This window comes from Haematobia irritans, chromosome 5, assembly GCF_050003625.1.
Source record: "Haematobia irritans isolate KBUSLIRL chromosome 5, ASM5000362v1, whole genome shotgun sequence".
Lineage (NCBI taxonomy): Eukaryota > Metazoa > Arthropoda > Insecta > Diptera > Muscidae > Haematobia > Haematobia irritans.
Window position 1 is genome coordinate 85,366,027 of NC_134401.1, and position 12,523 is coordinate 85,378,549.

General features: G+C 34.1%; 1 long non-coding RNA gene across 1 annotated transcript; it reads right to left on the reverse strand.

Annotated features, from left to right (window-relative positions):
• Nucleotides 1-6,589: 6,589 nt before the first annotated feature.
• LOC142240325 (uncharacterized) lies at nucleotides 6,590-7,503 on the reverse strand. Its single transcript, XR_012723232.1, has 2 exons — nucleotides 7,369-7,503; nucleotides 6,590-6,888 (listed from the first exon to the last, which is right to left on the reverse strand). It is a non-coding gene; the product is annotated as an uncharacterized LOC142240325 (long non-coding RNA).
• Nucleotides 7,504-12,523: the final 5,020 nt, after the last annotated feature.

The window sequence follows — 12,523 nt, forward strand, 5'->3', positions numbered from 1 at the left end:
GTTATTAGCTATCGTTTTTAACCGATGTTGACGCATTTGTATGAACAACGTATGGTTGTGGTAGTCAAGAATAGAAACACCACACGACACTGGCACTGTTACTCCGAGTGTTTTTCTTTTTGTAGTTGTACTAATGGTAAAACACCAGAGTATTTCGGTGTTTTACTCAATGCCAATAAATAAAAACCTTATTCTTGTATCGTGAATGAAATAAGCGGTAATAATTGATTATAGTTATTTTAAAAATGGTGACCCAGATAACATAACAAAGAGACTGGAGAACAACTCAAGCAGAGTAGGACGACAGTCAGGAGGACCGTGCGAATAATAACCGGACACCTAGAATTGAGAGCACATCTGTGCTAAATAGGAGCAGCAGAGGATGATGCATGTAGGGCATGTTTTGAGGATGATGAGACGTTGGAACACTCCCTTTGTCGATGCCATGCCTTTACCAGGCAAAAAGTTAAATAAGTATGTATAAAAAATAAGTTGGTGAATTCGTTAGAGACACAGAGTTCGTTAGAGACGAAGAAGGGTTCGCTGGAAAGAAGAAGTTAGAGCGCCCAACAAGCCGAATACTGGCTCGGGTGTATGTCAGCCGACATGATACGGGCAACATGAATCCTCTCTTCAACCTAACCTAACCTAACCTATTTTAAATAAAGGGTGATACGGTCAAAATTTGGCAATATAAACTTGACGTATTTCTTTCAATTTTGCATTTAAAAAACCTGAACACCCCTCATTTTGAAGGTTTGTGTGAGTAGAATGTTGCTCCTATTTTGATTTTGGAATTCACTCTTCAGTTGTTAAAATGCCGTCCAAGCAAGAAGAGCAGCGTATCAAAATTTTGCTCGCGCATCGCGAAAATCCGAGCTACTCGCACGCAAAGCTGGCAAAATCGCTAAAAGTTGCCAAATCAACCGTTACAAATGTAATTAAAGTGTTTGGGGAACGTTTGTCGACAGCCAGGAAGTCTGGATCGGGGGGAAATCGAAAACCGGAAGCCGCTGAGACGACAAAGAGAGTTGCCGGTAGTCTCAAGCGAAACCCTAACCTCTCTCTCCGAGATGCCGCAAATAAGCTGGGTGTATCGTCTACAACCGTGCATCGAGCCAAAAAACGAGCCGGACTATCGACTTACAAGAAGGTAGTGACTCCAAATCGCGATGATAAACAAAATACGACGGCCAAAGCGCGATCCCGGAGGCTGTACACGACGATGCTGACGAAGTTTGACTGCGTGGTAATGGACGACGAAACCTACGTCAAAGCGTCCGGGACAGGAGTTTTATACGGTAAAAGGAAGGGAAAAGGTAGCAGATATTTTCAAGCACATAAAACTGTCAAAGCTCGCAAAGAAATATCTGGTTTGGCAAGCCATCTGTACCTGTGGCTTGAAAAGCAGCATTTTCATAGCTTCCGGGACTGTCAACCAAGAAATTTACGTGAAAGAGTGTTTGAATAAACGTCTGCTGCCTTTCCTGAAGAAACACGGTTGTTCCGTACTGTTTTGGCCGGATTTGGCATCTTGCCATTACGGTAAAAAGGCCATGGAGTGGTACGCCGCCAACAACGTGCAGGTGGTTCCCAAGGACAAGAACCCTCCCTACACTCCAGAGCTCCGCCCAATTGAGAAATACAGGGCTATTGTCAAGCGGAACCTAAAGAAGACCCAAAAAACTACTAAGGACGAGCAGCAGTTCAAGGCAAACTGGCTTTCTGCGGCGAAGAAGGTGGACAAGGTGGCTGTACAAAATCCGATGGCAGGTGTCAAGCGTGAGGCCCGGCAATTCGGATTTGGAAAAGCGAAAGCCTAACTGAATATTTTTCCTGAATTTTATACTAATTGAACTTGAAAAAGAAATTTAATTAGATTTTTTAAATAAACGATTTCACCGAGCGTTTTCCCTTGACCATTAGCGTAGCTAGACAACTTTCCTAGGGGGGGCTATAGCCCCCCTAGCTTAAAATTTATAGACTGAACTAATAGGTTCAATTATTGTTTTATTTCATAAAAATGAATAAAATATAGACATCAAAATAATATATAATAAAGCAACTAAAAGTAGTTCCACACTTTTCCCAGCAAAAAAAAATGGGATTTGTTTTAAAGGCACAACTTTAAAAGCACTTCCAAAAATGTCCTCACAAAGAAGTTAATTATATTAACTACACAGGAAGTTTTTTACTTCAGTTTTTTCATATTTTAATGCGTATGTTTTGTTTTCTTTTTTCAAATAGTTTAAAAAAAGAGTAAGAATAAATAAAATGGTAAAAATTATTCAAATTTTGCCACAAAAATGCTAAATCCATTATAGAAAAATCGATAATTTTTGAAAATATTCAAACAAATAGGTCGACCAAAAATCAAATAAAAAACGAATAAATAAAAATTATTTATTTGGGAAAATATCACACAATTTTTTAATTCACATTCAAAACACTGAATTGGGATCACACCGTAAGAAGTGATGCAAATTTATTGCAACGGCTGTTGAAACGGTGGACATTCGTTCTATGACGAGTCGCTTCTCCGCCAATTCAATCACAGCTCTATTTCATAAATATCAGACTTCAAACATTGCCATCGGCAACTGCTACCACACCCCAAGTAATTTGATTGTGCATGAAAGTCTTTAGCGGAAGTTTGTGCGGTTGTATGTACTTGTTTAATTTTTATAAAAATGTAAAATCGTAAATAGGTTTTCAAATTCTGGGGGTGGGCTAAATTTTTTCTGGGGGGGGTCAAAGCCCCCTCCCCAGAGGCCTTCCTACGCTTATGCCCTTGACCAAATTTTGACCGTATCACCCTTTATGTCGCAAATGTTATACATGTCGTGAGAATAAGTGTGTAAGAGTGGTAATTTTAAGTCGAGAACATGCTTAAGTTTGAGTAATCTCTGGTGTATTTATAGATTTGAGACAGGATGTAAAATCATTCGAAAAAAATCCTGAGTTGAAATCATTAATCTCTTTTTTCAGAGTACATTAAGAATTACTAAGTAATATTCAGAAAACGATTTAAAATGTCGAAACCCATACAATTAGTCAACACGACCGATAAAGAACGGGATGATCCATGGGTGGCAAAATTGCTATAGCTAACATAGCTTAGATTACAATTCCATCTTTTATGGAATTGCAGAAATCAGTGATGGCGAACATGATTATGTGTTAGATTTCACTTCACTATATGCCTTATTGATACTAATTTTGTAGTGATTTTATTAATCCTAGCACAATAACCTATCTAAATGAAATGAAGTTGCGGCCCTGGGCGTAGCGAATGGGTGGCGAGATGGGCAGCTGAATATTCGGCTATATTAGAACCGTAGCAAACGATTTATATTCAAAGAGCTTAATTAATGCACTGTGCGAAACATATAGAAATAATTATTGACATAGTGCTATCATCGTAAAAATTTAGACACAAAGTTAAGAGATTTTAAATGAGTCTTATGAACTAGTGAAATAAGAGTTGAAATAAATTATCCAAGAATCGTTGTCACACTGAGCATAATACGAATTCCATACATATCATTGAAAGTGTGAACGAGAAGTCCGCAAAAAGAATGTTCTCAACATATTTTAGCATAATTGAGATAAAGTTTTCTACTTTTATTAAGAGACTTGTTACTTTGTAACACTATTTTTAACTAAACTTCTGAATCCATATATTTTCGCCGACATTCGTTCTATGACGAGTCGCTTCTCCGCCAATTCAATCACAGCTCTATTTCATAAATATCAGACTTCAAACATTGCCATCGGCAACTGCTACCACACCCCAAGTAATTTGATTGTGCATGAAAGTCTTTAGCGGAAGTTTGTGCGGTTGTATGTACTTGTTTAATTTTTATAAAAATGTAAAATCGTAAATAGGTTTTCAAATTCTGGGGGTGGGCTAAATTTTTTCTGGGGGGGTCTAAGCCCCCTCCCCAGAGGCCTTCCTACGCTTATGCCCTTGACCAAATTTTGACCGTATCACCCTTTATGTCGCAAATGTTATACATGTCGTGAGAATAAGTGTGTAAGAGTGGTAATTTTAAGTCGAGAACATGCTTAAGTTTGAGTAATCTCTGGTGTATTTATAGATTTGAGACAGGATGTAAAATCATTCGAAAAAAATCCTGAGTTGAAATCATTAATCTCTTTTTTCAGAGTACATTAAGAATTACTAAGTAATATTCAGAAAACGATTTAAAATGTCGAAACCCATACAATTAGTCAACACGACCGATAAAGAACGGGATGATCCATGGGTGGCAAAATTGCTATAGCTAACATAGCTTAGATTACAATTCCATCTTTTATGGAATTGCAGAAATCAGTGATGGCGAACATGATTATGTGTTAGATTTCACTTCACTATATGCCTTATTGATACTAATTTTGTAGTGATTTTATTAATCCTAGCACAATAACCTATCTAAATGAAATGAAGTTGCGGCCCTGGGCGTAGCGAATGGGTGGCGAGATGGGCAGCTGAATATTCGGCTATATTAGAACCGTAGCAAACGATTTATATTCAAAGAGCTTAATTAATGCACTGTGCGAAACATATAGAAATAATTATTGACATAGTGCTATCATCGTAAAAATTTAGACACAAAGTTAAGAGATTTTAAATGAGTCTTATGAACTAGTGAAATAAGAGTTGAAATAAATTATCCAAGAATCGTTGTCACACTGAGCATAATACGAATTCCATACATATCATTGAAAGTGTGAACGAGAAGTCCGCAAAAAGAATGTTCTCAACATATTTTAGCATAATTGAGATAAAGTTTTCTACTTTTATTAAGAGACTTGTTACTTTGTAACACTATTTTTAACTAAACTTCTGAATCCATATATTTTCGCCGAGTAATACTTTCTACTATGGCTACAAAAAAAAAACTGGCATATTTTTAACCACACAAAACAGAATCCTGCATTTCATATACAGTTTATATAGGTCCATTTTGTTATATTGCGCCCAGGATTCGCATGTCGCTAAATTTTGGTTTGGAGTCTCCCATTGAAATAAGTCTATTCTCAAGTATTCTTTTCGAAACATCTTCGCACATATTAGATATTATCGAACTCGCTGCTTAGCTGACTCAACTGAAGTATTTTGAGTTTATGACGGGTGTTAGGTTAGGTGGCAGCCCGATGTATCAGGCTCACTTAGAATATTCAGTCCATTGTGATACCACATTGGTGAACTTCTCTCTTATCACTGAGTGCTGCCCGATTCCATGTTAAGCTCAATAACAAGGGACCTCCTTTTTATAGCCGAGCCCGAACGGCGTTCCACATTGCAGTGAAACCACTTAGAGAAGCTTTGAAACCCTCAGAAATGTCACCAGCATTACTGAGGTGTGATACCACCGCTGAAAAAATTTTTGGTGTTTGGTCGAAGCAGGAATCCAACCCACGACCTTGTATATGCAAGGCGGGCATGCTAACCATTGCACCACGGTTGCTCGGGTGTTACTTTTTCCGCATTCCACCTATATTCAGTGAAACCTGTCAAACTCGCTGTATTATCACATTGAAAATAAATCCTCAAAATGTAGGCAATGGGCCAATTTTAAGTGCTGCGAAGTCAAAGATAAAAGTTTACAAAAGCATTTAGAAAAATGAAATTTAAAAAAGCAATACGTAAATACCTTTAAATAACCTACAAGGCACTCAGAAGCCATTAAAAATTAGGAATTTCCTTACATCTTGAGAGTTCACAGCTTTAAGGCGGAAATTTAAAAATTTGTCTTTGTTTTGCAACATGGCAGCAATTTTTCAAAAAATTCAGAATTAAAAATAGCACGAGAAAATATTAAGGAAGTATTTTTCATAAAAATCCTGGAATTTTTGCTCATTTGGTAAAAATAGTATATTTTAAGGAACAAAACTACTTTTGCAAAAGTTGTTAAAAACAAACAAAAATTTGCAAGGGTCGGAACCTCGAAAACTACGCTCTTCCGATAAAATTTTTACTTAATATTTTCTCTTTAAAATGTACTATTTCTATCAAAAACGCAATTTCATTCGTTTCATGAAAAATTGTTGTCAGACAACAAAAATATAAAGGAAAATACCGATTTTTAGATGTCGATATCTCGAAAACAAGGCTTTATCGACAATTTTTTTACTTTACATTTTCGCATTAAAATCCCTTCTCCTACATTCAAAAAAATTTTTGTTTGTTTTTAACAACTTTTGCTAAAGTAGATTTGTTCCCATTTTGAAGAGCCAGTTCCTCTCCGGGTCCATTGTTCTGAAGTTTTTTATGTACATTTTAAATATAGACATTATTACCTATTATTTACTTACTACTTTTAGGTAGATTATGTGCGGTGAGTACTTAATTCAATGTAAATGATAATCAAAACTCTGGAGATAAGCTTTTTCTTCGACAAAAATGGTATTACATTTTGTACTTAGAATTGAAAAATCTTCCAAATTGCACCGATAGATTTAAGCCAATTAATCTCGAAGACACTCCCCAAATATGGATAAAATCTGGGCAACGGTATACATTTCTGAGAAGTTTCTCCGCATTTTTTACCGATCACTTTCAACAAACAAACTGCAAAATTAATTTAATTTTCGCTTATTTAATTTCTGCAAAAACACATATAGAAAATGCTTTTTTGTAACCCTTACTTATATTTGTGAGTGTTGGCAACACTGTTTTTCATATACTTTCAATCTTTACAAAGGATTAGAACAAAATCAGGTAAATTCAACCCCGTTTTATGCAAATGTATTATAATAAGGGGATGTTACCTTTGAAGAATGAACACACGTGTGAGGGAATGTTGAAAATCCTGCGATCAAAAGGAATGAAAGGAGATCAGGCAACCGTACCAAAACAAGAAAAACTGGATGTGGATGAGCCTGAAAAGACAATAGAAAATGAATTTGCATAAATCTTAAAGAAATTGAGAGCAGATGTTCAAAAAAAAAAAAACATAAAAAGAAAATCTTCTCATGTGACATACTATTGTTGATCGCAATTTTATTTACAGGCCGGGGATTGTGCAATATGATTTGAAGCAAAAACACATATTTGCAACAAACCACGGTCTTCAAATAATTATGCATTTTGTTTACGTTTAGAGCACAAAATTACAAAAAATATAACCTCAAAATATACAGTGCGCGGCAAAGTCTTAGCAAGGAATTAATCTCAAATAAAAATAATGTGGCAAAATGTAAGATATTATTATACACTTTTATAGTTACAAATAACATCAATTGAAAACTACATGATATATCTTCTTTGTACCACACTGCACTTTCCTCCTTGTTAAAGAGATGGAATATTCTTCCGTTAAAACTGTAAATTTTTCAAACGGTATAATTGTTGTTGCTTACACGCTAAACACAATTTAATCGAGGCACAAAACTCCCGACCGCTCCAATTTCTCAATGGAAAATAAAATTATTTCGAATTTCGCGAACCACCAAAACGAAATCCGAAGACGATGAAAAGCACCACCAACGTCGTTGTAAAACACCGTCTGGCGACACAATCACACTTCCAAGTCGATGGCTGCGCTATTAAGGAGTTGCAGCTATTAAGTGTGCCCTATATCAATGTGCGTGCGTACAAACGCATAAGACGTGTTCGTGCATACTTTCAGTAGATGTGTTTAGAGCATAGATAACTAATTAATAGATGACCCATCGTTCTCCGACTAGAAAATGTTGAAGAAGCCTAAACGAATTTTCTGATATTTCGTTTTGTGTTTTCCGTAAAGGCCGGTATGCACCTCTAGCGAAATTTTCGGTAGCAAAAATTTATTTAAGTCTACAACAAAAAAACAGGGCTGTGTACACAAATTTTAAACCAGCTAATCGCTTTTAAAAATTATTAAAATATGTTCCAAATATTCCTCAAATAAATTGTTTATTATTTACAGACCTTTTAAAACTTTTACGCACACAATGATTGTAATAAATTAAATGTTTGCTGCCAAAATATGCTTTTGACAACCCTGTTATTTTCATTAGAGGTGCGTACCAGCTTACGAAATTGAACGCTACCGAAAATTTCGTTAGCATAAATAGCAATGCATTTCTTATGGGAATGAAATTTTTCGCTAGAGGTGCATACCGGCCTTAAAGAGAAAATTTGCTCAAAATTAAATTTTGTATTTTCTCGGTTTAAAGGTGGGTATTAAGTTCGAGTTTAAGGTAAGTACTATGTTCGCTTTTCGAGTTGAAATTTTTGCGGTTACTTTATTAAAATAGTTCAAGATGAAGCAGATAAATTAATTCCATTCATGCGCAGTTTCTTGTTCCCCTAGATTTCGGCAAGACTTTACAGGAATATTTTGGTTTTAATTTATAATTTTGATTATTTCAGGAAAAGTAATCGCGAAAATAAAGTGATTTTCAACTCGAAAACCGAACATAGTACCCACCTTTAGCCGCTAAAGTGAAAACTAAATCAGTATAAAAAGGCATACAATTATACATTTTTGTTGCAAATTTTATTATAACTTGATGGATAATATCACAAAACAAATTTTCACAAAGTTAGGTTAGGTTAGGTGGCAGCCCGATGTATCAGGCTCACTTAGACTATTCAGTCCATTGTGATACCACATTGGTGAACTTCTCACAAAGTTTGTATTCCTTAAAGTGGATCAACGGATAAACTCGAACTTAATACCCACCTTTAAGGTGAGTATTAAGTTCGAGTTTAAGGTTGGTACTATGTTCGGTTTTCGAGTTGAAAATCACTTTATTTTCGCGATTACTTTTCCTGAAATAAACAAAATTATAAATGAAAACAAACATATTCCCATAATGTCTAACCGAAATTTAGAGGAACAAGAAACTGCGCATGAATTGAGTTATCTGCTTTATATTGAACTGTTTTAATAAAGTAACAGCGAAAATTTCAACTCGAAAAGCGAACATAGTACTTACCTTTGGCCGCTAAAATCACCATTTTTTTCACGATTATTTTTCTTTAATAATCAATTTTAAGGAAAACAAACTTTGTTAAAATTTGCTTTGCTATTCCCCATCAAGTTATAATGAAATATGCAACATATATCTATAATTTTATGCCATTTTCTACTGATTTAGTTTTCACTTTAGTGAAAATATGACTATTTTAAGGTGAGTACTATGTTCGTATTGTTACGTTTTTATATTTAAGGTGAGTACTATGTTCGTATTTTTCACGAAAACACTAAATTAAAAGTTCAAAAATCTGTGTGAAGACGATTATATTTTTATAAAGTCTTGTGAAATAATGAATGGAAGAGATCTAAAGAATTGATTGTGAACCATTTTATATTTATAATTTAATTAATTTAAAAAAGTAACCGTGAAAACAAGCTGGTTTTCAGCTTGAAAACTGAACATAGTACTCAGCTTTAGGCGTTTTTAATTACCCGTCAATTAAAATACTGTTCGTTTCAATAACGTTAATCTACAATTTATTTACTTTGACTTTACACTAATTCACTTTACAATTCGTTCACACTGATGTTATTCGTTTGACGCTTTAAGGCTGGTACTCTGTTCGGTTTTCGCGTTGAAACTCCATACAAAACCAAAAAATGCGAAAAACTAGCGAAATTTTTTCCATTTGTGATACTTTGTTTTTTTTTTTCGAGTTGAAAAACTGACGTAAATCGATCAGTCAGTATTTTCATAACATGGCGCCATTTGCAATGTGAATTAAGAAATAATTTATTTATTAAACTGACGGTGAATTTATAATGCAAAAGTGGATCGGATTATTATTTAAAAATGTAATCTGATCGATTGAGAAAACAAAGTATAACATGGAGTTGTATTTCCGTAATAAACTAGCAACCAACATCTAGCCGCTTGTAGAACATAAATAATGTATAAAACATGAAATTTAATCACAAATGTTAACAAAATAAAAGCTTTATTTGGTGAATTATATTTTACAATCGTTTCATTTGTACTGGGCATCAGGATAATAAACACAAAACAAAATGTTAACAAAAGGTAACTCGAATGTCAAAACTTTTGAATATTTAATTTTATTATAAATCATCACCCACCTTTAAGGTAGGTACTAGGTTCGAGTTTAGCCGCTAAAATCAAATCTAAATCTGCAAAAACATAATAAAATTATATCTTCTGTTGGCAAATTTTATTATAACTTGTTGGGGAATGATTCAATACAAAAATTGAAAAAGTTTATTTTTGGTGAAATTAATTATTAAAGAAAAGTAACCGTGAAAAAATTTAGCTCGATAATGCCAACTTAATACTAGAGCTGCAGAACTATCGATAGTCATATTCGATATTTTCGATACTTTTAAAACAAAACATTTAATTTTAAATGGTTTTGATTAATCAAAAGTATGAGTTTAGATTATTTCAAAAGAATAAACAACAACGAAAAACGCTACTTGGAGTGCTAATTACTAATTTACATTGAGATTTATTGAAAATATGTTGATATTATTTGATTTCAAATAAGCCCTTCTTTTTGACTTCGTGCTTGCTGGTATGCAAAACAAAACGTAAACCCCAAGATTTTTTATTTATTCATATATTATACTAAGCCTACAAGGCCAATTATTTCACCGTCATCCCGATGATCATTGCAATTAGAACATAATCAATAATCTTTTTACGTTCTGAATTTGATTCGTATTTAGTCTTGAGGGTTTAGTCTTGAGTTTGAGTAAGAAACAAGAAATTGCTACAGAATAAAAGAGAAGGAAATATATTTCATGCAAAGACGTAAATTTTAGTATATTTTTAAAGAAATAAGACAGACATTAAAATAAATTACAATTTTCCAATTTTTAGTATGTAGCATCGCCAGTATTTTTATAGCTATCCGGGTTTCTTCGATTGTATCGCTAACGGAAAATAAATATCGATAGTACCTTAAAAATAAAACCATCGATAGTTTTCCAGCTCTACTTAATACTAGCCTTTATGCGTCGTGCAGACTATAATTTTATCCGGACATATTATTGACCACGTTATATTTAGTCATCGCTGACAATTCGTATCAATTGGACACACTGTAAGATTCTTTACAAACACAGACATTCCGTCCGGAAAAAACTTATAATATGTAAGACTATAAGCCGCTAAAATCGCAATTTTTCACTATTTCTTTTCTTTAGTAATCCTTTTTAAAGATTATAAACGTTATAAAAAGCCGTTTTGGGTTATTCCACATTAAGTTATATCCCTGCCAACATTTTTTGAATTTGAGTGCGCTTCTGAGCACCCCCACTACGTCGAAAACTTTCGTATACGATATCCAAAACTCCTCGGAAAAGCTCCGTCACTATTGAGAAGTTGTACCAAGTTACTTCAAAAAAGTATCGCATGAGTGCAATTATTAGGTGCCCTTCTGGATATATTTAGATTGTCGCCAATAAGAGCCCATTCAAACAATCAGAGAAAGTGCATTTTAAGATAGTTGTAAAAGAATCATTGTGGTCAAGTAAAACACGATTGTTTAGATGTTTATTAATTTTATTAAACATTTATAAATTCTCATAAATATAACATTTATACGACTATCACATCACATTTAACATATTTTTATGCATTAATAAAAGATTGATGTTGAGTTACAAGTTGTAAGTTACATGTTGTAGCGTCTATCAGCCAGTGCTTTTATTCCCAAAGGAAGCAGCGTGTCTGGAAAAATATTTGAAAAACTATCACTTTATTCCATTTGGAAACTCAAAAATTGTTCACCAATATACCTTTTACAATTCTAAACGATATAACTATGTTTTCAGCACTTCATTTATTTATTTAAATACCACCAACATCAAGGACATGCTCAATAGCCTAAATGTTCACAGCAGCAAATGACTAGCCTTCTTCTAAATATAACTGGAGGGAAAGGTCCAGGGAAGTCATTGCTTTCAAGCCTTTTTGAGTTCATGATGAAGCCCACTTGCAGTCAACGTGCTACAACACAAATTTCAAACGAAATGAAGGCGAAAGAAATTAATGCCCTGTTCCTGTATATCGAACGAAAACCAGTTCGAAAGAAAGGCAGTCACTCGAATTCGAATGAATTTAGGTTTTTCTATTTTTGAAAGTTCGATTCGTTTGTATGAGACTACATTGATTATTAAAAATGAGTATTTTTAAATTTTTGGTCTGAGAATTCATTCAAATGTTAACAATGATTTTACTTTTTTCTTGACACTTATTGTATATGTTCTTTTATTACTCGACAACAAAATATCAAGTGACTTGCCTTTCGAAATAAAAGAACAAAAATCAATTTTCTTTCGTTTGGAATACGAAAGAAAGCTTTCGTTCGAAATACAGGAACAGGCCATAAGTCAACACTTACTCGTATACACTGATGTTGCAGCCGCGGATTGGTCCGATGAGTAGGACCCACGTGCGTAGACGCATATATAAATTTCAAATCGAAACCATTGAAGTACACTAATAGAAAAAATTGCGTTTCACAATCGTGAACGGACGTTGTCAAAATGAAACGGAAAAAATCAAAACGGAATGTTCACGATTTCGTCCA